Source organism: Staurois parvus, unplaced genomic scaffold (assembly GCF_062004578.1).
Source record: "Staurois parvus isolate SC_StPar_1 unplaced genomic scaffold, SC_StPar_1.0 ptg000750l, whole genome shotgun sequence".
Taxonomy (NCBI): domain Eukaryota; kingdom Metazoa; phylum Chordata; class Amphibia; order Anura; family Ranidae; genus Staurois; species Staurois parvus.
The window spans coordinates 320061-345718 of NW_028318546.1; the positions used below are offsets into that span (position 1 = coordinate 320061).

Consider the following 25658-nt stretch of genomic DNA (forward strand, 5'->3'; position numbering starts at 1 on the left):
ACTGCTAGTGGCTATAACCACTGGCAGTAATTTCATGTAAAAAAAATCTGATAGGCTGTTTGTACCCAGGTCGACTGATGGATCTACTTGGGTACAATCACCCTGCCCATACATGGATCAAATCTGGACTGGACAAATTTCGATCAATGTATGGGCAGCTTAAGGTCCCAATTTGCTGCTGTCTGCTAAGTTTTCTGATCAGGTTTTCAGGTGATTCACGCTATTGTTTGCTCTTTCCTAGTGTAGTTGACAACACGCAGGCAAGTATCTAATAGCAGCATTCATGTGTAGACCACATATTCCAATGGGATCAGCCATTTTCCTATAAATCATAATTGGATCATTATTTAACTGAGGCCTTTTAAGTGTCATGCCCTATGACCAGTGCATAGCTCTGGGCTGTTTCAGGTCATTGCAAATTACAAGTGGAAACTTATTGTGTATGGCAGAAAAGAGTTTTAACTTTTGCATATAGAAATGCTCATTTACAGTAAGAGCTGTACAAAATGTGGAATAGAATTCCACAGGAGCTGCTCATAGCCATCTCGGTAGGGTGCTTCAACAAAGGGCTGGAGATGTTTTGTAAATTAACAAAATATGGCTATTAATAAAAAATATTCCTTGAACAATCTGCATTATTATCTGTTTGCTTTAGGGCATAGGTGTCCAACTTGTGGCTCTCCAGCTGTTGCGGAACTATAAGACCCATGAGGCATTGGAAGGCTGACAGTTACAAGCATGACTCCCAAAGGCAGAGGCATGATGGGACTGCAACAACTGGAGGGCCGCAGGCAGGGGCGGACTGACAACTCATGGGGCTCCCGGGCAATAGGGGATCATGGGGCCCCTGTGTCCTTGCCCAAACTCAAAAAAGCCTATGAAAAAAGGTACCAGGGGCATCTCATGGGGCCCCCTACTGACCCCGGGCCCTCGGGCAGTGCCCGAGTTTCCAAATGGTCAGTCCGCCCCTGGACACAGGTTGAACACCCATACCTTTGGGAATCAGGAAGATTTTTTTATCCTTAGTAGAGAACGGTGATCATGCTTTACCAGCTGTAAGATTATGGTTCAGAAGATACAGATTTTTTTTTTTTGTCTTTTGGTTCAATTTGATGGACATATATCTTTTTTGATGCATGAAACTATACGTAGCACAAAACAAATTAAAGCAGTATTAAACCCAAAAACATATATTTATTACATTGCAGCTTACCAATTAGATGTTATGGCAGCATTCATTTTCTAGTTTTCTTTCCTTTATTTTCACCTTGTGTTCCTTCCAATAAGTATGTTGTTTTTCAAAAGAACAAGCTGTCCTGCAGATGTAGATATAGGATGGAGACAAACCATTAACAGGGGTTCTTTGCAATGATCAGCTTTTATTTATTTGAGTAAAATCTTTATCCTAAAAGTAACAAAACTGTTGCTGTAACTGCTTATAAAGTGCCAGCTGGAATTTGGCTTCAATGTTTTAGTATATTTAACACTATCCCAGAACGAGAATGCTGCTGTCCAAAGGTTTCCCAGTTGCTCCTTCATCCAGAGTGGGGCAGTCTAATACAGGAGGTGTGTTACTGCCCAATTCATGAGCTGAAAAAAGAGGGGAAAACAAGTGTAAGAAAAAGAAAATTAATGCAGCCACCACATCTGATGACTGGTGAGCTGGAATATATGAAATTTTTTGGTTTGAGATTTATTGCCACTTTAACCGCTGCCCGACCGCCCTATAGCAGAACTACTGCTACAGGGCAGCAGGGCTACGCAAAATCACGTATATATACACGTGATGTTGCATTTCCAGGTAGGGGGTGTGCAGGGGTGGACTGACCATTTGGAAACTCGGGCACTGCCCGAGGGCCCGGAGTCAGTAGGGGGCCCCATGAGATGCTCCTGGTACCTTTTTCATAGGCTTTTTTGAGTTTGGGCAAGGACACAGGGGACACATGATCCCCTATTGCCCGGGGGCCCCATGAGTTGTCAGTCCGCCCCTGGGGGTGTGTGCTGCACTACCCGCGCCGCCATTGGTGGCTACAGTTGTTAATCACCGGTTCCCATCGGGAAATTCCCTGCCGGAATCCGGCGATCGCCAAGTATTTCTGACAGGGGAGAGACCTATGTGTAAACACAGCAGAGAAATACACAGCAGTATGTTTTCCTAGTAAAACACACACAGCACACACAGTAAACCAGCACTTTTTGATCGCCCCAGATGTAAAACCCTTCCTGCCCAGTGTCATTAGTACAGTGTCAGTGCTTTTTATTAGCACTGATCACTGTATTAGTGTCATTGGGATGTCAGTGGAAGTTAGTCAGTTCCCCCCATTGTCAGAATGCCCATCACAGTCCCGCAATAAGTCGTTGATCACCGCCATTACTAGTATGTATATTAAAAAAAAAATCCAGTATATATACCACCATTAGGAAGCGCTATAACTTTCACGTAATCCAATTCATTTACACGTATTGGGATTTTTTTTAGCAAAGACATGCAGCAGAATACATTTTGTCCTAAATTTATGAAGAAATTAGATTTTTTAAAATTGTTTTACTGGATATGTTTAATAGTAAAAAGTCAAAAATATTGTTTTTTTTTTTTCAAAATTGTTGGTCTCTTTTTGTTTACTGTGCAAAAAATAAAAACTGCACAGGTGATCAAATACCACCGAAAGAAAGCTCTATTTGTGGGGAAAAAAAGTACATAATTCTCATTTATGTACAACGCTGCATGACCACGCAATTGTCCATTAAATTAATGCAGCGCCGTATCGCAAAAAATGGCCTGTTTAGGAAGGGGGGTAAACCCTCTGAGAGCAAGTGGTTAAAGAGGAGTTCTGCCTCCCTCAAAAGAAAAAAATAGAAGTCAGCAGCAACAAATAGCGCACAGCACTTTGTGAATGGGCCGCAGGTCCCAAAAGGCTGCAGAGGAAGAAGGAGGGTGGCAAAATTTCCAGGTCAGTTTGTCATGGCGAACTGAGTTGGAAGTGGGAGCGGGTACCTGTCAAATCCAGGTACCCACTCTCCCCAAAAGGTGCTAAATTTTGCAGTGGAGGGGGAGGAGCAGGCAGACAAGCAGAGCTTCCCTTTTGGGTGGAGCTCTGATTTAATTTAGAACTATCAATTGCTAACTAAAGCTGTAAATCTCCATCATAACACAAGCTTCCAATTCTGTTCCAAAGCCAACTGTTTTGCTATCAATAACATCCCTAAACACAAGTTATGCGGACAGAAGCCACATTAGTTTGCTTTTCACCTTTCTTCCCATCTTGTCAGTTTACATTTTGCCTAGAGCACCCTGTGGATTAGGACAACTACAAAGCCCTAATATTAAAGCATCCTGTTACAAGTCTGAACTGTATTTTGTCAGCAGGATCACTTCATTCCTTGAGCTGCCTTTAAGGAATTTACCTTCCGTAGTGTGAAAAGCATACACTAATATATGCAAATTTGATATCTCGAGTCACCAAATAAAATTGAAAACTGCAAGCTGAAAGGGTACCAAAAAAAGAGACAACGGTTAGGTGTTCCCACATTACCCCAGGAACTGTAAATGTAGGAATGTATGGCTTAAGAAACAAAGTAACGATACACAGTTCAAATGCAGTACCTTGTTCTGGAATATTAAATTGTATTATTGGAAAAAACTCAATAGACGCAGATGTTAAACACATAAATAATTCTTGGGTGGCCGTACAGGAATTTTTGATCCATGTTTGATTTCAATTGAAAAACCCATCCTGCACAAAAATGCTACCCACAACAAACACCTGTTTAAACAAGTCATTCCATTTCCCTCTCTCCCTCTCAATCTGGATCTTGTATATGGAGCGTTACAGCATAAGCTGCTAGAGAAGAAAGCAATCTAAGCAACAGGACAAGCTTTTGTTAAAGGGGAAAAAAGACTTTTTACCGGCTCTGGACATTGTGCAGCTTTTGTTAAGATAAGTGGCGGTGACTTTCCCATCTCAGAGGACCCAGAGTATGAGTTGGTCGTTAAAGGATACTTTTCTAAATATTATCCTAAAACCCTATTATAGCTAGTCAAAACTAAAGGTTAAATTTGCATAGTTCAGGTTCTATCTCATCAGCAACTTTAGTTTATTTTTATCCTTGCAATAAGTTGAATGTCAAACTTGCATATATTTCTAGCAAAGTCTAACAGGGAGATTTCTTGTCCAGAATTTCCAATTCCACAAAACAGCCATAGGCAGGGGCGGACTGACCATTTGGAAACTTGGCACTGCCCAAGGGCCCGGGGTCAGAAGGGGGCCCCATGAGATGCCCCTGGTACCTTTTTCATAGGCTTTGAGTTTAGGCAAGGACACAGGCGCCCCATGATCCCCTATTGCCCGGGGGGCCCCATGAGTTGTCAGTCCGCCCCTGGCCACAGGCATTACGAAGCCAAACCAGGGTGTCACATTCCATAATGTAGAATAAGCAAATGACTTTAAAGTCCAGCCAGCTGCAAGAGAATGGTACATTCATCATAACAATAGGGGGCAAAAATACAAATAGTAATATAAAAAAATGGTATTTACTTCCATCCTGAAGTCCCATCCAAAACTGTTTTGGGCAGAGGTTGTCTTTAAGCTGTGGCAAATTTTTATTAAGACCAGTGAAGGGAGTAGCCCATGCCAAGAGCTAAATTATGACCAAGAGCACTTTATAAAAAGAGCAGAAGGTCCTTGCTTTTAGACTACTTGTGTATATAAATTTAAGCTCTGTATGCAACAGACACTTGGTAAAACAGTTAAGGTGGTTGTAACCCTTACATATATCCAGTGAAGTGACTTGCCTGATACACAGAGATGCAATAAATCCACCTACATATGTTGTATCTGTTTATCTGCAGCTGTCTGTTCCCTGCATCCGTACAAAGTGCAGAATTTACACAGGATCTCTCAGCTCTGGAAAGCAGGGGGTGGGGAGGTGAAATTACATTAGTGAGGAGAGCTCTGAGAACTGATTGGAGGGAAGGGACACCCCCACTTAACACAGCACACAGGAACAGAGATGAGGCTGTCAATCACAGGCTGTGCCCTCCCCTGTCATAATTTTTATGTTGTTGTCAGGAAAACCTATCAGAAATGATTCTTGCTTATAGCAGAGGAATGAAGCAGCAGAAAGAGATGATACTACTCTTAAAGCAGAGTTCTACCCAAAAGCGGAAGCTATGCTTACTTGCCTCCTTCCCCTCCTCCACTGCCATATTTGGCACCTTTTGGGGGAGTGGATACCTGTTTTTGACAGGTACCCACTTCCAGCTCACTTCGCCACAGCGAAGTGAGCTGGAAGTTCGGCCCCTTCCTCCCTCCTGCAGTCTCCTGGGAACTTTCACAGGTCCCAGAAGACTGCCAGACCAATTAGGAGGTGCAGCGCGACTCGCGCATGTAACGTTGGGAACCAGGCTGTGAAGCTGTAAGCTGGCACAGCCTGGTGCCCACAGTTGAGATGCCAGCGCTGGCGAGGAGAGAAGGGGAAAAGGGACACCGCAGGTGAGAACATCGCTGGACTCCGGGACAGGTAAGTGTGTTTTTATTAAACGTCAGTAGCTACAGTTTTTGTAGCTGCTGACTTTTAATAAACACAAAAACGGCTGGAACTCTGCTTTGATTGCAAAAAGTACACACTATAGAGAGATATGCTTTGTTCATATGTTATGTCAAAGATTTACAACCACTTTAGGTTTAGCTCGGTACTACATGATTGATATAAATTCTCATATTGTAATCAGTAAATGATGAGTACACCCCCTCCCCCTGACTTCCCCAATTTGTAAATTTGTCAATGGACACACAGAGTGTGGCTCGGGAACAAGCATGCACGAGTGCCCCAAGAACAAGCGGCTTGCTATGGGGAAACTGGGCAGGGGTGGTGGGGTAGAAGTGCTTGTGGGGGACCCAAGAAGAGGAGGATTCGGGCTGCTCTATGCAAAACCATTCTACAGATCAGATAAGTACAGTTGCAAGAAAAAGTATCTGAACCCCTTGGGATTACGTGGAGTTTTGCATGAATTGGGCATAAAATGTGCTCTGAACGTCATCTAAGTCACAACAATAGAAGAACACAGTCTGCTGAACATAATACTACACAAACATTAGATGTTGCCATGGTTTAATTGCACATAACATGTAAACATTCACAGTGCAGGGAGGAAAAAGTATGTGAACCTTTGGACTTAATAACTGGTTGACCCTCCTTTGGCAGCAATAACCTTAACCAAACGTTTCGTGTAGTTGCAGATCAGACCTGCACAACGATCTGGAGTAATTTTGGACCACTCCTCTTCACAAAACTGTTTCAATGTAGCAATATTCTTGGGATGTCTGGTGTGAATCGCTCTCTTAAGGTCATGCCACAGCATTTCAATCGGGTTGAGGTCAGGACTCTGACTGGGCCACTCCAGAAGGGGTATTCTGTGCTGTTGCAGCCATTGTTTTGTTGAATTACTTGTATGCTTTGGGTCATTGTCCTGTTGCATCACCCATCCTCTGTGGAGCTTCAGTTGGCGGACAAATGGTCGTACGTTTTCCTGCAAAATGTCTTGATAAACTCTGGAATTCATTTTCCCATCAATGACAACAATCCGTCCAGGCCCTGAGGCAGAAAAGCAGCCCCAAACCATGATGCTCCCTCCGCCATGTTTTACTGTGGGGATGAGGTTTTGATGTTGGTGTGCTGTGCCTTTTTTTCTCCACACATAGTGTTGTGTGTCCTTCCCAAACAACTCAATCTTGGTTTCATCTGTCCACAGTATATTTTGCCAATAGTGCTGTGGAACATCCAGGTGCTCTTTTGCAAACTTCAAACGTGCTGCAATATTCTTTTTAGACAGCAATGGCTTCCTCCGTGGTGTCCTCCCATGTACTCCATTCTTATTTAATGTTTTCCTTATTGTAGATGTGTCAACAAAAATGTTAGCATGTGCCAGAGATTTCTGTAGGTCTTTAGCTGACACTCTGGGATTCTTCTTTACCTCATGCAGCATTCTGCGCTGTGCTCTTGCAGTCATTTTTACAGGACGACCATGCCTAGGGAGAGTAGCAACAGTGCTAAACTTTCTCCATTTGTAGACAGTCTGTCTTACCGTGGACACATGAAGATCAAGGCTTTTGGAGATACTTTTGTAACCCTTTCCAGCTTCATGCAAGTCAACAATTCTTGATCGTAGGTCTTCTGAGAGCTCTTTTCTGCAAGGCATGGTTCACATCAGACAGTGCTTCTTGAAACCAGTAAACCCAAAACAGGTGTGTGTTTTTAAGGGCAGGACAGCTGTCAGCAACACATCCAATATCATCACACTGATTGGAGTCAAAGTTGGCTCACTCCTGGCTCCAATTAGCTCTGGGAGAAGTCATTAAGCTAGAGCCTCACATACTTTTTCCTCCCTGCACTGTGAATGTTTACATGTTATGTGCAATTAAACCATGGCAACATCTAATGTTTGTGTAGTATTATGTTCAGCAGACTGTGTTCTTCTATTGTTGTGACTTAGATGACGTTTAGAGCACATTTTATGCCCAATTCATGCAAAACTCCACGTAATCCCAAGGGGTTCACATACTTTTTCTTGCAACTGTATAGACATGTTTTTTATTTTTAACAAATACAAATTGTGCCTATGGAATCCCTTTATATAATTAAAGAACTCTATGCATTTCCTTTTTGGGACATACGGTAGCACTATACTTCTTCTCATTCAAACATTGTCATGAACCAATGCAATGGACGCTATCAAAGGTTAAGCATTTAAAGTAGAACTCTAGCATAAACGTTATTTTCTAATGGATAGAGGTGAGAGGTTGGACCTTCTACCAGGTATTTTTAATGCTGTCTGCATCCCTGTTGGGAAGATCAGTCCTCACATTTTACACGCTAATCATTGTCACAAGGCCACAATTCTACTTAAATAAAGAAGCTTCGTCGATAACGAGCATTCTTATACAATTCAATGAATCTATTTCCAGCTGAGGTTGCTGTAGTTCTTCAATCATTTAAAGTGACACTAAAGCTTGTTTTTTTTTTCCAAAATAAGAAACATGTCTTCTTTTCGGGTCCCCTCCAGTGCTCTTAGCTCCTTCTGCTCGAGCAGTGCCCCCAGGGAAAGCCGCTTGCCCTGCGGGCACTGCTACATGCTCATCCCCGAATTGCTGCTCTATGCATCCATTCGACACAGAGCCGTGTCTCGGCCTAGCCCCCCCACTCTCTCCTCATTGGCTCACTGCTTGTGACTGACAGCAGCGGAAGCCAATGGGTTCCTGTTGCAGTCTCGGCCAATGAGGAGGAAGAGTCACCAGGCTATTGAGAACATTGCTGGATTGGAGAGGGCTCAGGTAAAGACTGGGATGGGGCTGGGAGGGATACTGCATACAAAAGATTTTTTACCTTCGTGCATAGACTGCATGAAGGTAAAAACCTTGAGCCTTTAGAACCACTTTAAAGTATACTTTTTATTGTTCAGTTGTGTACATGATAACAATGAAAATAATGTATAATAAAAAGAGATCATTTTGTTCTTGATTGGCTGCTGTGAGTGACAGCACAACTATGCATCTTTCTTTCATTAAGTTAAAACTACCAAGATAGGCAATCAAAAAGTTTCCTGTGAGCCAGTCTAATGCTGGCCATAGACGGTTCGAAAATCGGCCAATTTTCGCACTGTTAGTGGGTTAATTGGTCGGCCATTTTTCGGGTTTTTTGCACATTTTTTTTTGGTTATGTTGGAAAATTCGTGGCCGATTTTGACGATCGGCCGATTTTCCTGGCAAAGATGGGCAAATCGGCCGATCGTTTTACCAATAAAAAATCCACGCATGAGCCGTGACCTGCAAGGGACAGAAGGTATGGGGTGAACTCTATAATTTTGTCGACCGATTTTCGTTACTGTTGGTGGTAACGTCGGCCGACCGAACGACCGGTTTTCGTTTTTTGTTTTTTTTTAAATTGGCCGATGTTCGACCCGTCTATGGCCTGCATTCCTTCACATATGCCTCCTAAATGATCTGAGCTCATATTGCTCTTTAGAGCATTTGACAGGCAGTGGGGAGCAGTGTTACCAACCTACCAGACCAGGGGTGCACTGACAACTCATGGGGCCCCGGGCAATAGGGGATCATGGGGCCCCTGTGTCCTTGCCCACACTCAAACAACACCCAAAAAAGCCTATGAAAGGTACCAGGGGCATCTCATGGGGCCCCCTACTGACCCCGGGCCCTCGGGCAGTGCCAGAGTTCCCAAATGGTCAGTCCGCCCCTGTACCAGACTGAAGTTCACTCACACGACACCCAAATTTTACTGGCACAGCCACGTTTTTACTGGCATTTCCAAAACCTAGAAAAAAAAATACAGTTTTAAGAGAAAATGTTGGTATTTAGGCTAAAAAAATTACAATAGGCAATTAGCAGTGTGATTTAAGGTAGATATTAGTAGATATTAGGGCAAAATGATTTCTTATTTTATTTTTGATAGTAAGTAAATAGTTCAGGGATAGCACTCAGGAGGGCAAGAAATTAGAATGGGCAGGCACACACATGAAATCGACTATCACAGTGACACTGATAGCAGTGTTCGGCAGCACAGATAATAATGAGACTGCACCAATGTCACAGCTTCCCACCTGCATTATAGTGACAGTTTCTATCCACACCAGGCTGTCCCTTTAGCCCACACCGTTCCAAACAGCAATGACAGTCCCGCTCCCAGCTTGCCTTGCTCCCGTCCCTTCAAACCCGCACATGAGGATCCGGCCACTCCGTTCGGCTCCCTTGCACCATGACATCACACAACATGCATGGGCACCACCTTTGCCAGATCCACTCAAACACACTGTAGCAGGCACAGATGGTCTTGGCCAGCTCTGGACTAGAACAGCCTATGTGCAGTTCAGAGCCGTGTGTCACAGCTATATTTTTAATTGGAAACTTTTCCTATCACTGACATTTACTGGCAGGAGAAGTGTCCATTTTTTACTGGCTGTCAGTAAAAATACTGAAACTGTATGTATTGCATGTTTTTGCGAAGTGGTTGCATAGGCTTGCATGTCACGTTTGGCTACAGTAACGCCTGCTGAATGCAACATGCTGTTGATTTTCACTGCGGCCGCTGCATGTTTACAACCCTGAGTAGCTGTATGTCAGTGTTCAGGCGGGTGGTTAGGGGGTGGTAAAACTTCAGCTCATCCACCTGGTTTACCGCCTCCTGCCTGTTCGTGTGAATAAATCCTTACTTATACTAATAAAGGCTTGCACTAAGAGGATGATAAGGTCACCCATTCCTGCTATTGACCATAAATTAATCACATACCAAATTCTGAACACTTTGTAGGAGAGGCAACAGTAATATACAGAAGTCTGCTGAACTGCCATGGCTGCTGCCCACAATTCCCATTTTATAAACATAACACACAGTGATGAGCTCTTCACACTGTCATCCTCCTCTCTCCTCCTATCAGCATGGTTATTGCACTACAGCACTGACTGTTTTTTGAGCTGCTTCTCCCTCACCCTCTGTGAGTTGTGATACAGACTACAGTAGACCCAGGTTGATTTCAAGTCAAATTCAAGTACTTACACTAATTGCATTTAAAAACTACAATTAATGTTGTAATAATGATTACAGAGCTGTGTTAATTTGTGCTTTTTAGAAAACAAAAGTGCTGTCAATAATTGTGTTAGTTTAGCTTTTGTTAAGAAATGTGATACTAAACAAATGTTGGATCATTTAATAGTAACGATTCATTTAAGTTCCTTGAATATTCAATCACTAGCAAGTATTTGCATCTTCACAGAACAAGCCATCTTCTGTCACCAACAAGATGGATGGTGGAAGAATCAGCTGTTGCCTGTAACTGAGTGACAGTTGAGGCTTGTTCTGTGGGATGAATTAGAAGCCTTCTGCAGATGGGCTTAGGTAATCATGCTGAGGTGTGGGTGGATGTCAGGTTGGGAAGTGGGTGGATGGACATTGGGATGTTTTCAATAGGAATCTAAATGACAGAAGCAATAGCCCCCAAAGACAAAAAACAAACACTGATTTCATTAAGTCCCTGGCTGCCCATTGTTTAGATACATGATCAGTTACATACAGTACCTTTATATATGCATGCACAGTAACCATTATGCTAATTCCACAGTAATGTGTTGTATTTCCGATCATTAGTTCTGGACACTTTCAGATCATTTGTGTCTGACATACCAGCTTTCTGCTTTAAGACAAGTTTTCAAAGAACTGACAGATGTCACTTTTATTGGCATTTTCACAAGTCTTACAACATATTTGAACATTCCTGGAATAACCAGGCAGCATGTAAATTAAAACTTATTTATGGCTGGAAAGTGTTGGTAGTTCACAGATAATTTAGTGTTATCAGTAAAGCATCTGTATATATATATATATATATATATATATATATACACTGTATATGTATAGCAATACATATAACAAAGACAGAAATGGAATTTTTAGGGGTGAGTCTGTTGCCAGAATCAAAAGTGTCATCCAAGTCATATGGCCGTTTTCCCCTACCTTGTCATATTTAAAAGAAAGTAGAATAAGGAAAAAAAGTGGAGAGAGCTGCAGCTCTCAAAAAACTTTTTTAAAACCCATGCCAAGGAACACTACTAACAATACAATCTGATTATACAATCTCCTTTCGATCTACCAACAATTTTGTAGTGCATGGGTCTGCCTGATTGCATAAAAATGGATTGGATAGTTAGCTACATCCTCATATTACATAGTTTTGAGTACAAAGATTGTATGATCAGGTTGTACGTGTACAGTGAGACAGAACTAAACTGACATGAGGGATACTGTACAGAATTCTGTACTTATACTGATTCATCTTTGTTTCCTTTTCCACCCAAGTGGAAACAAAAGTATGCCATTGCACAAAGGACTACAGTTCTCCCTAAAGCTCTTCTATGCCATTTCACTCATCATGTCCTCCATCTCTGATGTGACAGAAATAGGAGGCATGATGGGTTGGAAACAAGTCTATAATGTCTGTAAAGGTTGCCATACATAGTGGTGCCACCACCCTGATTGATAAAAGTATATTGTTGAGCAAACATTTGTTGAAGGAGTTGGGTGGAAATCTGTTGGCCAAAATGTGACTGTATCCAGTCTGGTATTGTCAGAATACCATAGATATCAGAGGTGATTCGTCCATCAGTTCTATTTAGTGTGGATGGAGGTGGAGGAATCTATTAAAAATCTATGTGTGTATGGTCAGCTCTAGTTTCCTATTTGATAAATGAACCCCATACATTTTACATTTAGAAGAACTTGGTAAACTAAACATAATCTATGTACAGTTACCTTGCTGATAGCTCATAACTGTCCCTCGTTTGGAGGATCTGTCCTCTCTTTTGAGAGCAAATCCCTCTGTTGCTTATACAGCCTCAATTGTCCCTCTTTTTGGTTTGATGTGTACATCTCTATACAAAATGTACTATTTTACTATGAAAAGCTGCACCAAACCTTGCACTCAACCTCTATATTTCTGCATTTGTTGGTTTAGAAAACCAATATAAAGAAAAAATAGAGGTTAAAAAGCAATTGTATGGTTTAGCCAATCATTTTCTGCGTGTTAGGTCTTCATGGTCCATTTAACATGGTCTGTGGCAGGGATATATTTTTTGCTTACATACTCTATACTAAAACATGTCCCCCTTTAGTATTTCAGAAACTTGGGAGGTATGACCTGCTAATAAACCTCCACAGCATTTTATAATTCTAACAAATCCCTAGATACATGAAAGGCAAGCCAAACAAGATTAGCACCATTAACAAGGGTTATCCTGGATCCATGACACAGAGGCAAATGTCCATATAACAACTCCAATCCTGCAAGTTTACAACTGCCTCACAAAAGTCTAATCCATCATGTCCTGTCAAGATGTTTTAAAATCTTCCATTTACATAATCCAGTAGGCAAAGTTTCATATGAAAGAGCTCACAGTATGCCTCAACCAAACCTGTTGTTTAGGACTTATCTAGGTAAACAAGGGCCTCAAGGCCTACAAGTCCAGGAGAGGAAAAGCTCCAGCCCATTCCATTTGGAATGTGCAAAATATTTAGCCTTAAGTTGAGCAACTGACACCTGATCATCAGTATTTGACATAAGTGTGTGTGGATTCCATCACCACAAACAGACACAAGAAAGTCCAAATGTGTACAAAACAAACTGGACTATTTATTGCTAAACACACTATACACATATCATAAAACTCTATTTGTATTGCTCCAAGACAAACCAACAGGAAAGGCTATTGATAGGACTATTTTTTTTGGTTACTGTAGATTAACATTTTTACGAGATCAGTTTCAAATAAATCCTGGTTATTTAGTGGCATGTGAACAGATATCACAAAGCTACATTTCTTTTATGGAATAGCACAAAGGAGCAAAATAACAACGAAATAAAGACAAGCTTGCGTATTTTAAGTTTGAGGTTCAAAAATGTGGCCACAGTGTTTATTTATGGAGTAATCCCATATTTTACAAATGTAGCACTACCTCCTTAGGAGTCGCTAAGTTTTTGAGTCCCCTTACAATCCTGCACAGCCAGGCAACATGCATCTTCTTCCTCCACACTTGCACACTGAGACAGTAACCAGTCTTTAGGCTTGTTTTTGTGGTTATATTTAGGGGTTATAAACTTGGATGGGGTTGAGGGATACATGGGATGACCAAGGAACTGTGAACTGCGAGGACAAACTATGTACAAATCTATGGATAGAAAGCAAAAACCTGTCTCTTCTTTGGCAGCTCAGGTACCTCCAGTGTACCTCCTCAGACACCATATGAATCCTCTTCTTCACCCAGCAGTACTAAGGATATTCCCTGGACAAGGGGATCCAGAAACTGCCCAAAGTCAAACAGTCCCGGCTGAGGAGCTAGTTGGGTTCTCCACCAGACTGCCCTCTCCCCTTATCCGGCCCAAGGGATATAAGGTTACTCGCACTGTCCTTCCTGAGAGCTTTATAGGTTGGTGGCTGTCTTTGCGTTAAGGGTTGGTGGCTGCATTCTGGCCTTCTGCTGGGCAGGCTCCTTCCCTGCTGCTCAGGAAGTCCCTCTTAGTAGACAGTGGCACAGCAGAGCTCTCCTCTACCAGCACCTGCCTGTAGGTAGGCACCTTCCCTGGGCCCCCTCCCAGGCTTCACACTCCAGCCTCCTACTCCATTTTCAACCCAACACACACTGACTCACTTCCTGCTGATCAGGCCAATTATATCTAAGAGCGGTCCTGACCCCAGGTGACCTAGCTGACTCATACCCAGGCTGACTCATGCCCAGGCTGCTATTCAGTCTCTGCCTGAAAACCTAGTATACCTCCCTCTGGTTAACTAGAGGGGCGCTACACAAACAACAAACTAACCAAATTAAATACTAGAAATTCTTCAAGGCATATATGCCACTGGAATAACTAATGTTAGAAAATCCAATCATGATGTCCATCCGGACTAGACTGGATGACTAATCCCCACTAAACAAAACACCTTTACAATATAAGCAATAATAATATGGGAGGGTGCGTGGGAGCAGGCTGACAGAACTGGAAGAGGCAATATCCCCCTCCTCATTGCCTGCTTTAACCCTCAATATTTAGGCATTAATGCACTGAGGTTGCAAAGTGCTTGTGGCATGGCACTAGAAATTTGAATGTGTTGCGTCCAGTGGCAGTACCACATGTGAGATACTGTTTAATTTTTGCCCCAGCTTGTGTACAGCCCTGACTAGCTGCATTCCCTAGTTTAGGTGGGTGGCTTTTATGGCTCCCCAGAAGAACAAGCACCTAAAGCCCAACCCTGGGCATCTTAAAGATTATCCCTTGCAGTAGGGTTGTGCCTACCCTGCAAGGGTCACTAGTGTTTAGTCTCGAGGACAGAAAAAATTTACTAAACCCATATTCTTCTCCCATGCTCTAGTGGTCTAGGATACTGACATCATGAAGACCAAAGCAAGATCCATAGTCCTGCATTGGATGTGATGATGCTGATTGACAGACCACTGCTAGAGCGTGGGGGAGTACCATCTGCTGGGGAAGCAGAGGATCGGGTAAGTAAAATTAATTCTCCTGGGCATGGCCCCACTGCAAGGGATAATATTTTAGTTGCATGGAGTTGGGAATATTCTCAAGTTATACATTAGAGCATTTGAAACATAATAGAATACTACATTTATTAATACATCCATGCTGTCATTACCGAGCACACATCAGTTTTTAATATTTAGTTCGGTGCACTTCAGATAAGTACAGTACTTACACACCAACACTTTATATTTAGATATGATCTGGTGACAGCTGAGCTTTTTATGCTGCACCAAGCTTTGTTTCGTCTGCTGCTGTTGTCCAAAGCAGCTACCTGCCAGTAGGTGCATCTGTAAAAACAGAAGACTTCATGCTAATAGAATCTAATATCTTTTAGACTATCCACATGTGCAGAAACTGATTTTTTTTTTATTAAAAAAAGATCAGAGATGTAACTAAATATATTAGAGTCTTGTGTGCTAAGTATAATGACACCCTCTACCCCTTCAGGCCACACCATTTCATAATATTATATTACAGCATAGTAGCAATGTAAGAAGATATTAGATATTTGTAGAAACTAGCAGCATGTTGCAAGCATGTTAAGTATATCTTAGCTAACATACTGCTGAACTGAAGAATGAGACCGAAAAATCCACATATTGGTGGGATTTACTTTAGCAGGAGCCTATGGAGCAAGCACTAGTGGTGAGATCCGGTGCTAACGACTTAGCTTAGGTTTAAGAGAGAGGCTTTAGAAGAGTGGGTATTAGGCTTGGTTCACACTAGTGCAATTTTTAGATGCAATTTCAGTTGCACAGAATCAAATGACAATGGAAATCACATTGCCTTCAATAATGCCCGTTCATATCAACGCAATTCTGAGTTGTGCCATTTTGGAAAAGGTTCCTGTACTACTTTGGTGCAATTTTCAATGTGATTTGTCCCCACAAGATATGCAAATCACAGCCAAAATGCAACCAAGTTGTAACAAAGTCACACTACAAAGTGGCACTGAAAATCTAAATTGCATTGCAGTAATGTGAACCAAGCCTTAAAGATAAAGTGCGATGTACAGCTACTGGGAATAATGTAAGAGATCTTGCCAGGATACATGAGAAGTTAGGCCATGCTAAAGCTGCAGAACCCTTTGCCCGGCTGGTCATATAGGTAGTCATTCTACCTAACTATGGTCATTGATCACCCTTGAGCACCAGGACCACCAGTACATGGGCACACTTCCATGAAACTACTCATGTCACACAAGATAATTCCTGAAATTTATAAAGAGTGTCATAGACACTCTTTAGACATGTCTGTTGGTCTGGCAGAACTTGCTACAGATTCATGTTTGTATCTCTAATGTGTATATGAATATCCTGCATCTCTCCTGCGAAGTGCCAGAGTGACAGAGAAGCTATTTGGAAGAGTTGGGGAAGTAATGGCATTGCAATAAAAATCAGTTCCAGAGGAACTTGAAGACAAGTTTTGATGAAAATTTGTCTCAAAGAGGCAACACAATAATTACACGCTTGATACACTCAGTAATGTACTTCAATATGAAAGAGGTCTTATTTATCTCCACTATCCCTATTACTGATATGGCAGTATTTATGAATTTGATGCAACAGTATCGCCATACAGTAAAAGTGTTGAAAAGTGATGAAAAGTAAAAGTGTTGAATATACAAATATATATTTGAATTTGTCACAGGTGTCAGTACTGACTACCTACACAACACCAGAAAGCATCATGACCGACTACATACAAACAACCAGAAGGCATCATGATTGACTACATACAAACCACCAGAAGGCATCAGTACTGACTACATACACACGACCAAAAGACATCAGTACTGAATACATACACACCACCAGAAGAAATCATTACTGACTACATACACACCACCAGAAGACATCAGTACTGACTACATACACACCACCAGAAGACATCAGTACTGACTACATACACACCACCAGAAGACATCAGAACTGACTACATACACACCACCAGAAGACATCAGAACCGACTACATACACTCCACCAGAAGACATCAGAACCGACTACATACACACCACCAGAAGACATCAGTACCAACTACATACACACCACCAGAAGACATCAGTATTGACTACATACACACCACCAGAAGACATCAATTACAGCTACATACTCAACACCAGAAGACATCAGTATTGACTACATGCACACCACCAGAAGACATCAGTATTGACTACATATACACCACCAGGAGACACCATTACCGACTACATACACACCACCAGAAGACATCAGTACCGACTACATACACACCACCAGAAGACATCAGTACTGACTACATATACACCACCAGAAGACATCAGAACCGACTACATACACACCACCAGAAGACATCAGTACTGACTACATATACACCACCAGAAGACATCAGAACCGACTACAGACACAGCACCAGAAGACATCAGTACTGACTACATATACACCACCAGAAGACATCAGAGCCGACACTAACTTGCAAAGAAATGTTAGCAATTGGGTTAAATACAGAGAAATTCTACGAACTATCTTTACTACAAGCAAACGTTTGGTTAGTAAAAGACTCATAAGAAGCACTCATCTTTGCCTGTATGATCAATTATTCCCACTGATAAGTGTAAATCTTCTATTTTCAGGGTCACTCTTCAGGGGCTAAGTTAATGTGGGCACCAGAAGGGATTAATCACAGTGTTTGTGCAGATACAGGTAATCAGAAAGTGAGTGGGTGATTACCCTCTTATTGAATAAATTGCTTACAAAAAGGCTTTTTGGTAAAGCTGTAGCCATGAAAATATATCACCTAGTCTTGCCTGTTAAGAAAGATGGAGAAAGACCGTGCTGCAAAGCCCCAGGCAGGTAGCGAAGCTGCAAAGTATCCCATGTTAGAAGTACCTGTACCATGGAATTAAACATAATGTTGGCAAGGATCAGGGTATGGAGAGTAAACAATGCATTTGTTTCCTCTGGCAATGGAGATAATACCATATTTTGGAAGTGTCCTGTTCAATGTTCAGAGCTGTGTACATTTTGCCTGTCACCATGGAACCCCTGTGGTATAGCCTGTGGCATAGTAGGGTGTGACAGGTTAAACTGTCATTCCATTTCAAAACAAAAGTCACCATACAATGAGCGATTTGCATCTGTTTTGCCTTGACGTAGCCCGCTGGAAAATGATTGGTCGAACAAAGGCCGCATCCAATCAGATGCAGGCACTCTTAAAATATTCTGACAGCCACCATTGGCTATCATAATAAAACAGTTCAATAATAGGATTAATTCACCCATGTTGTATAGCAGGGGTCTCCAAACTGCAGCCCTGGGGCCAGATGTGGCCGTTTGCTTATCTTTATCTGGCCCTTGGGGCATTATTCCTCTCTCTAATAAAAGGCACTATTCTCCCAATTGACACCTACAATGCACTATTTCTCACCCTAATACCAAAGATGGGACATTGTTTAGTCCCACTAATGCTAAAATATTTTCTACTCACACTGGCCCGGCCCTCCTAAAGTCTGAAAGATAGTAAACTGGCCCTTTGTATAGAAAGTTTGGAGACCTCTGCTGTATAGCATTGATAGAGAAATAAAATGAATTGTTGATGTCCAGCTTGAGAATCAGTCATGACACTTTCTCCTTAGAAACATCTAAAACATAAGAAATACTTAAAAAAATGTATGTATGCTGTGTAAATGTGAACACATAACAGACATAGTTTATAGTGATGTTTTCTCAAATTTGACTGCAAAAGTGGAAAAATACTAGCTTATTGGTTCCATGCCATGTGGCTGCTTGTAGTAGCGGTGCCTATTTCTTTAGTAGTGATGCTTACTTCCTATAGTAGCTGCGAATACTTCCTGTAGTAGTGATGCCTACTTCCTGTAGTAGTGATGCCTACTTCCTGTAGTAGTGGTGCCTACTTCCTGTAGTAGCTTCGTCTATTGCCTGTAGTATTGATGCCTACTGCCTGTAGTAGTGGTGCCTACTTCCTGTAGTAGCTGTGCCTATTGCCTGTAGTATCGAAGCCTACTGCCTGTAGTAGTGGTGCCTACTTCCTATAGTAGCTGTGCCTATTGCCTGTAGTAGTGATACCTACTTCCTGTAGTAGCTGTGCCTACTTCCTGTAGTAGCGGTGCCTACTTCCTGTAGTAGTGGTGCCTACTTCCTGTAGTAGCTGTGCCTATTGCCTGTAGTAGCGATGCCTACTGCCTGTAGTAGTGGTGCCTACTTCCTATAGTAGCTGTGCCTATTGCCTGTAGTAGTGGTGCCTATTTTCTGTAGTAGCGATGCCTACCGCCTGTAGTAGTGGTGCCTATTGCCTGTAGTAGCGATGCCTACTGCCTGTAGTAATGGTGCCTACTTCCTATAGTAGCTGTGCCTACTGCCTGTAGTAGTGGTGCCTATTTACTGTAGTAGCGATGCCTACTGCCTGTAGTAGTGGTGCCTATTTCCTGTAGTAGCGATGCCTACTGCCTGTTGTAGTGGTGCCTATTGCCTGTAGTAGCAATGCCTACTGCCTGTAGTAGCGATGCCTACTGCCTGTAGTAATGGTGCCTACTTCCTATAGTAGCTGTGCCTACTGCTTGTAGTAGTGGTGCCTATTTCCTGTAGTAGCGATGCATACTGCCTGTAGTAGTGGTGCCTATTGCCTGTAGTAGTGGTGCCTATTTTCTGTAGTAGCGATGCCTACCGCCTGTAGTAGTGGTGCCTATTGCCTGTAGTAGCGATGCCTACTGCCTGTAGTAATGGTGCCTACTTCCTATAGTAGCTGTGCCTACTGCCTGGAGTAGTGGTGCCTATTTACTGTAGTAGCGATGCCTACTGCCTGTAGTAGTGGTGCCTATTTCCTGTAGTAGCGATGCCTACTGCCTGTTGTAGTGGTGCCTATTGCCTGTAGTAGCAATGCCTACTGCCTGCAGTAGCGATGCCTACTGACTGTAGTAATGGTGCCTACTTCCTATAGTAGCTGTGCCTACTGCTTGTAGTAGTGGTGCCTATTTCCTGTAGTAGCGATGCATACTGCCTGTAGTAGTGGTGCCTATTGCCTGTAGTAGTGGTGCCTATTTCCTGTAGTAGCGATGCATACTGCCTGTAGTAGTGGTGCCTATTGCCTGTAGTAGTGATGCCTACTGCCTGTAGTAGTGATGCCTACTGCCTGTAGTAATGGTGCCTACTTCCTATAGTAGCTGTGCCTACTGCCTGTAGTAGTGGTGCCTATTTCCTGTAGTAGCGATGCATACTGCCTGTAGTAGTGGTGCCTATTGCCTGTAGTAGTGATGCCTACTGCCTGTAGTAGTGATGCCTACTGCCTGTAGTAATGGTGCCTACTTCCTATAGTAGCTGTGCCTATTGCCTGTAGTAGTGATGCCTACTGCCTGTAGTAGTGATGCCTGCTGCCTGTAGTAATGGTGCCTACTTCCTATAGTAGCTGTGCCTACTGCCTGTAGTAGTGGTGCCTATTTACTGTAGTAGCGATGCCTACTGCCTGTAGTAGTGGTGCCTATTTCCTGTAGTAGCGATGCATACTGCCTGTAGTAGTGGTGCCTATTGCCTGTAGTAGTGATGCCTACTGCCTGTAGTAGTGATGCCTACTGCCTGTAGTAATGGTGCCTACTTCCTATAGTAGCTGTGCCTACTGCCTGTAGTAGTGGTGCCTATTTCCTGTAGTAGCGATGCATACTGCCTGTAGTAGTGGTGCCTATTGCCTGTAGTAGTGATGCCTACTGCCTGTAGTAGTGATGCCTACTGCCTGTAGTAATGGTGCCTACTTCCTATAGTAGCTGTGCCTACTGCCTGTAGTAGCGATGCCTACTGCCTGTAGTAGTGGTGCCTACTTCCTATAGTAGCTGTGCCTACTGCCTGTAGTAGTGGTGCCTATTGCCTGTAGTAACAGTGCCTACTACAGTGATTTCCACCCTCCACAGGGATCCCTTAGGTATTGCACATGCATACTTACATTGCTGCCATCGCTAAATTTCAGCTTTAAATATTTGGTTGGTTACATCATGCAGGCCTAATTAAATGATATGAGTGGTGCCTTCGTCCTGTAGTAGCTGTGCCTATTGCCTGTAGTAGCGACGCCTACTGCCTGTAGTAGTGGTCCTTACTTCCTATAGTAGCTGTGCCTATTGCCTGTAGTAGTGACGCCTACTGCCTGTAGTAGTGGTGCCTACTTCCTATAGTAGCTGTGCCTATTGCCTGTAGTAGTGTTGCCTATTTCCTGTAGTAGTGATGCCTACTGCCTGTATTAGTGGTGCCTATTGCATGTAGTAGCGATGCCTACTGCCTGTAGTAATGGTGCCTACTTCCTATAGTAGCTGTGCCTACTGCCTGTAGTAGTGGTGCCTATTTTTTATTATAATTGCCTTCTATTATTCAGACACAAGATGGCGATGTTGTGCGGTTATGCTGTGTGGTTAGCTCAGTAAATTGATCTAGGTGCCTGTAGTACTCATTGAATATGCATGCCTTCAGGTGTTGTTATTTTAAGTGACCAATGAGATAGGAGGCGGTGCTTTATAAGCACGCTCCACGTATTGTTTGCCACTCCCTCGGATGAAGTCGTATGACGAAACGCGTTAGGGTGTGGTTTGTCAGTGATGTCACAACGCACGCCAAATCAACGCCATCTTGATTGCAGGCAGGCTGGTGAGACGCTGCTGAGAGGGCTGGAAGCTCTTGTGTTGCATTTTTATACAAATGCTGGATATTTTTGTACTCAATGTGAGTGTATTTTATGGGGGGAGTATTTTAATAAAATTTCTTATACGTTATTGCACTATGGCGAGTATCTTTTATATCTGCATGTACTATATAGAGCTGTCTAGATATTTCTAAACTGGAGCTGAGCAGAGGAGTGCTGGTAACACTGATATGCTGGTTTATCACCAGCTTTCGGTGAGTGTTCAATTTGATGGGGTGTTAACACACTGAATTTTCACTGGTGAAGGAAAACTTCATAGCTTCATTTGTTGAGGTTCATAAGCAATTTTTTGCGCATGGACTTTATTGAATGGACTCTATGAGGATCCTTAATTTGATATATGTCTTATCACATTTATGCACTTATTTGGTGGTGGATTTAATGATTTATGTATTTATTTATTTTTCTTAAGGGTAGTGCTATTATTTGTGGTTATTTTATATGTCATTTTGTATAATTATATCACAGTTTATATTAGTGGTGCCTATTGCCTGTAGTAGCGATGCCTACTGCCTGTAGTAATGGTGCCTACGTCCTATAGTAGCTGTGCCTACTGCCTGTAGTAGTGATACCTACTGCCTGTAGTAGTGGTGCCTACTTCCTATAGTAGCTGTGCCTACTGCCTGTAGTAGCAGTGCCTACTACAGTGATTTCCACCCTCCACAGGGATCCCTTAGGTATTGCACATGCATACTTACATTGGCCCAAGTTGGATGGAACCATGTAAAAGCTGCCATCGCTAAACTTCAGCTTTAAATATTTGGTTGGTTACATCATGCAGGCCTATTTAAATGATATCTCAGTTCTGGGTTGATGAGTTTTAAATCTTTTTTTGAAAACTGTGTCATCTCTCCATAACTTTATTCTTTGAAGATCTGGATCTTGGCCCCAGTGATGAATTGTTAAGTGAAAATATGAATGGAGAGAGAGAATGTTGGTTTTCCTGAACAGCATAGCCCTAGCCCATCTCTCAAGCTCCAACGAGTCCCAGGTAATCAGAGAAATTCTATAGGGATCACTTAGAATTCCAGGACAGCTGGAGACTTGCCTCTTCCTGCCGAGATCATTTTGTGAATTATTATCCATGTGCAAGTCTGGGATAGGAGCAATCGTTCACCGGAAAAAGAGAAATATTGGGTTACATTTGAACTGGGAGCGCCTAGTCAATCACTGTAGGCATCAGTCACTGAGCACAGCTCTGACCTGCAGTGGAAGGTGTAATTACAGAGGGGGAAAGCCTTGTCATTGCTTGTCAGTGTGGAAGCATCACTTTTATCACTGATCATTATTTCATTCTTTTATCCCACTAACAAGGTAAGGCAGGCCTGCGGAGAGATTTCCTATCCACTTGTGGGTAGATTGATACATCATCTCAGTATTCTAAGTTTATGTAAAAATGCACCATATCCACAGCATGTTACAACAAAATTAAAGTCTTTTTTCACACTTCTGCCAAAAAACTCTTTCCCTGCTTGCTAGCAATATTTCCCAATTACTCACTGACAGTTGGCTCGGTGTACAATCTCACCTTGCCAATAGAGACATCTGAAGACTCTGAAGGCACTGTGCTGAGAGCGTGCAGTGAGCACACTCTCAACAGACACCTTGGCCATCCATGGAGGCATAAGTGTGACACCTGGGCATAAAAGGCTACCCTCTTTGCCATCACACATATGAGTTATGTGATCAGCAAGAGGTTAAAAAGGAACGTTACAATCCATTTCAATTCGTTTAATCTCCATGTACCTGATGCTGGGTTGTCCTCAGTTCTGACACTCACCCACCCAGGGGATCCAGCGTGGTCCAGGTGCAACCCACTTTTCCATTGCCACCACTCAGGTCCCGCAACAGGCAGATCAGACCACTCAGGTGATAGGAGCCATAAGAATGTTATACAACGAATATATGACATTGGGACAGTTGAAAACTACCGGAAGTGATGAACAGCATTGGATACTATAATGCTGATACTTATTATTATTATTATTCAGTATTTATATAGTTCCAACAGTTTGTGCAGTGCTTTACAATTCTATATATAACTTAAACCTAAAATCCAGGTAAACAGCTAAATACACAGATAAAATACTTAGGGGGCTGTTTTACCTGCCAAACGATCTGCATTTCTGTCCATGCAGTTCTGAGATGTACACTGTTCTGCCACACATCACAGCCCTGTCAAGGCAGCCAGACCTGATTTTTCCTTCTGTAAGGCAAGCCATAGATTATGGCCGATTATAGCTGCCAGCAGTGATCACATGCACAAAATCCAACAGGCAGGTTGTACTGAAGTGGTTCGATGGATCAACTTCAGTACAACCTGCCTGCCCATAGATGGATCGAATCTTAATTTAGTCCATCTATGGCCAACTTAACTTTGTAACATGTAAAGGCTTGTGACTGGACACTGAAAAGAGAAGCAGAATGGTGATTAGCTCCTCTATTTGTCACTCTGTTCTCTCCTCCTATCAGCATGCTGTTTGCACTGCAGCATAATATATTGGCTCCTGGTGCTGCTTTCTTCTCCCCCAGCCTAAGCTCTGCTGCACAGGGAATTCATCAGGCTACAGGCTCTCATGCATTTGAATTGGCTGTCAATGCAAAACAAGGAAATGAAAAACAAGATCTTTATATTGGCTGTAAAATCTTTTTCTTGTCTATTGGAGGACACAGGAAATGTATTATATTGCCAACAGTATTGGGACACCTGCCTTTACACGCACATGAACTTTAATAGCATCCCTGTCTTAGTCCGTAGGGTTCAATATTGAGTTGGCCCACCCTTTGCAGTTATAACAGCTTCAACTCAAGTTCCTCCACCCCAAACTCACTCATCCATGTCTTTATGGACCTTGCTTTGTGCACTGGTGCGCAGTCATGTTGGAGAAGATGAAAGAAAGAGCACACAAACCTTGCGCATTACCTCAATACATAGTGACTAATTTTATTATTAAGGAAATATACTCACAAAGTGATGGTATAACAGGCATAAGTAACCATAATCCAAACAGGGTTACAGGTAAATCAAAAAGGGGGGGGGTGAAGGCTAATGCATTTCGAAGGGTGCTTCCTTCTTCATCAGAGCCCAAAAAAAAACCAAATACATATACAAATTCCCCTCAAACTAACATGAATCATAATGGTATAACAGGTGGTGATACTGTAGATGAGCATAGCAATACACATGAAAATACTCATGACAATACATATAGTAATAATAATAATAAAAATAATGTACAAAATCTCATACAGAAAAGGTATATACAGTGGGGATCGAAAGTTTGGGCACCCCAGCTAAAAATTTGTATTAATGTGCATAAAGAAGCCAAGGAAAGATGGAAAAATCTCCAAAAGGCATCAAATTACAGATCAGACATTCTTATAATATGTCAACAAAAGTTAGATTTTATTTCCATCATTTACACTTTCAAAATAACAGAAAACAAAAAAATGACGTCTGTAAAAGTTTGGGCACCCTGCAGAGTTAATATCTTGTACTGCCCCTTTTGGCAAGTATCACAGCTTGTAAACGCTTTTTGTAGCCAGCCAAGAGTCTTTCAATTCCTGTTTGAGGTATCTTTGCCCATTCTTCCTTACAAAAGTCTTCCAGTTCTTTGAGATTTCTGGGCTGTCTGTCACGCACTGCTCTTTTAAGGTCTATCCATAGATTTTCAATTATGTTGAGGTCAGGAGATTGTGAAGGCCATGGCAAAACCTTCAGTTTACGCCTCTTGATGTAATCCCCGTGGATTTCGAGGTGTGTTTAGGATCATTATCCATTTGTAGAAGCCATCCTCTCTTTAATTTCAGCTTTTTCACAGATGGCATCAAGTTACCATCCAAAATTTGCTGAAATTTTATTGAATCCATTTTTCCTTCTACTTGTGA

General features: G+C 42.3%; 1 long non-coding RNA gene across 1 annotated transcript in view; it reads left to right on the plus strand.

Annotated features, from left to right (window-relative positions):
* The window catches only part of LOC149445008 (uncharacterized), a 244692-nt gene that overhangs the window by 95968 nt on the left and 123066 nt on the right, over nt 1-25658 (plus strand). Inside the window, exon 3 of the long non-coding RNA XR_016306475.1 lies at nt 14928-15057. This is a non-coding gene — a long non-coding RNA (uncharacterized LOC149445008). The remainder of the gene's footprint in view (nt 1-14927; nt 15058-25658) is intronic.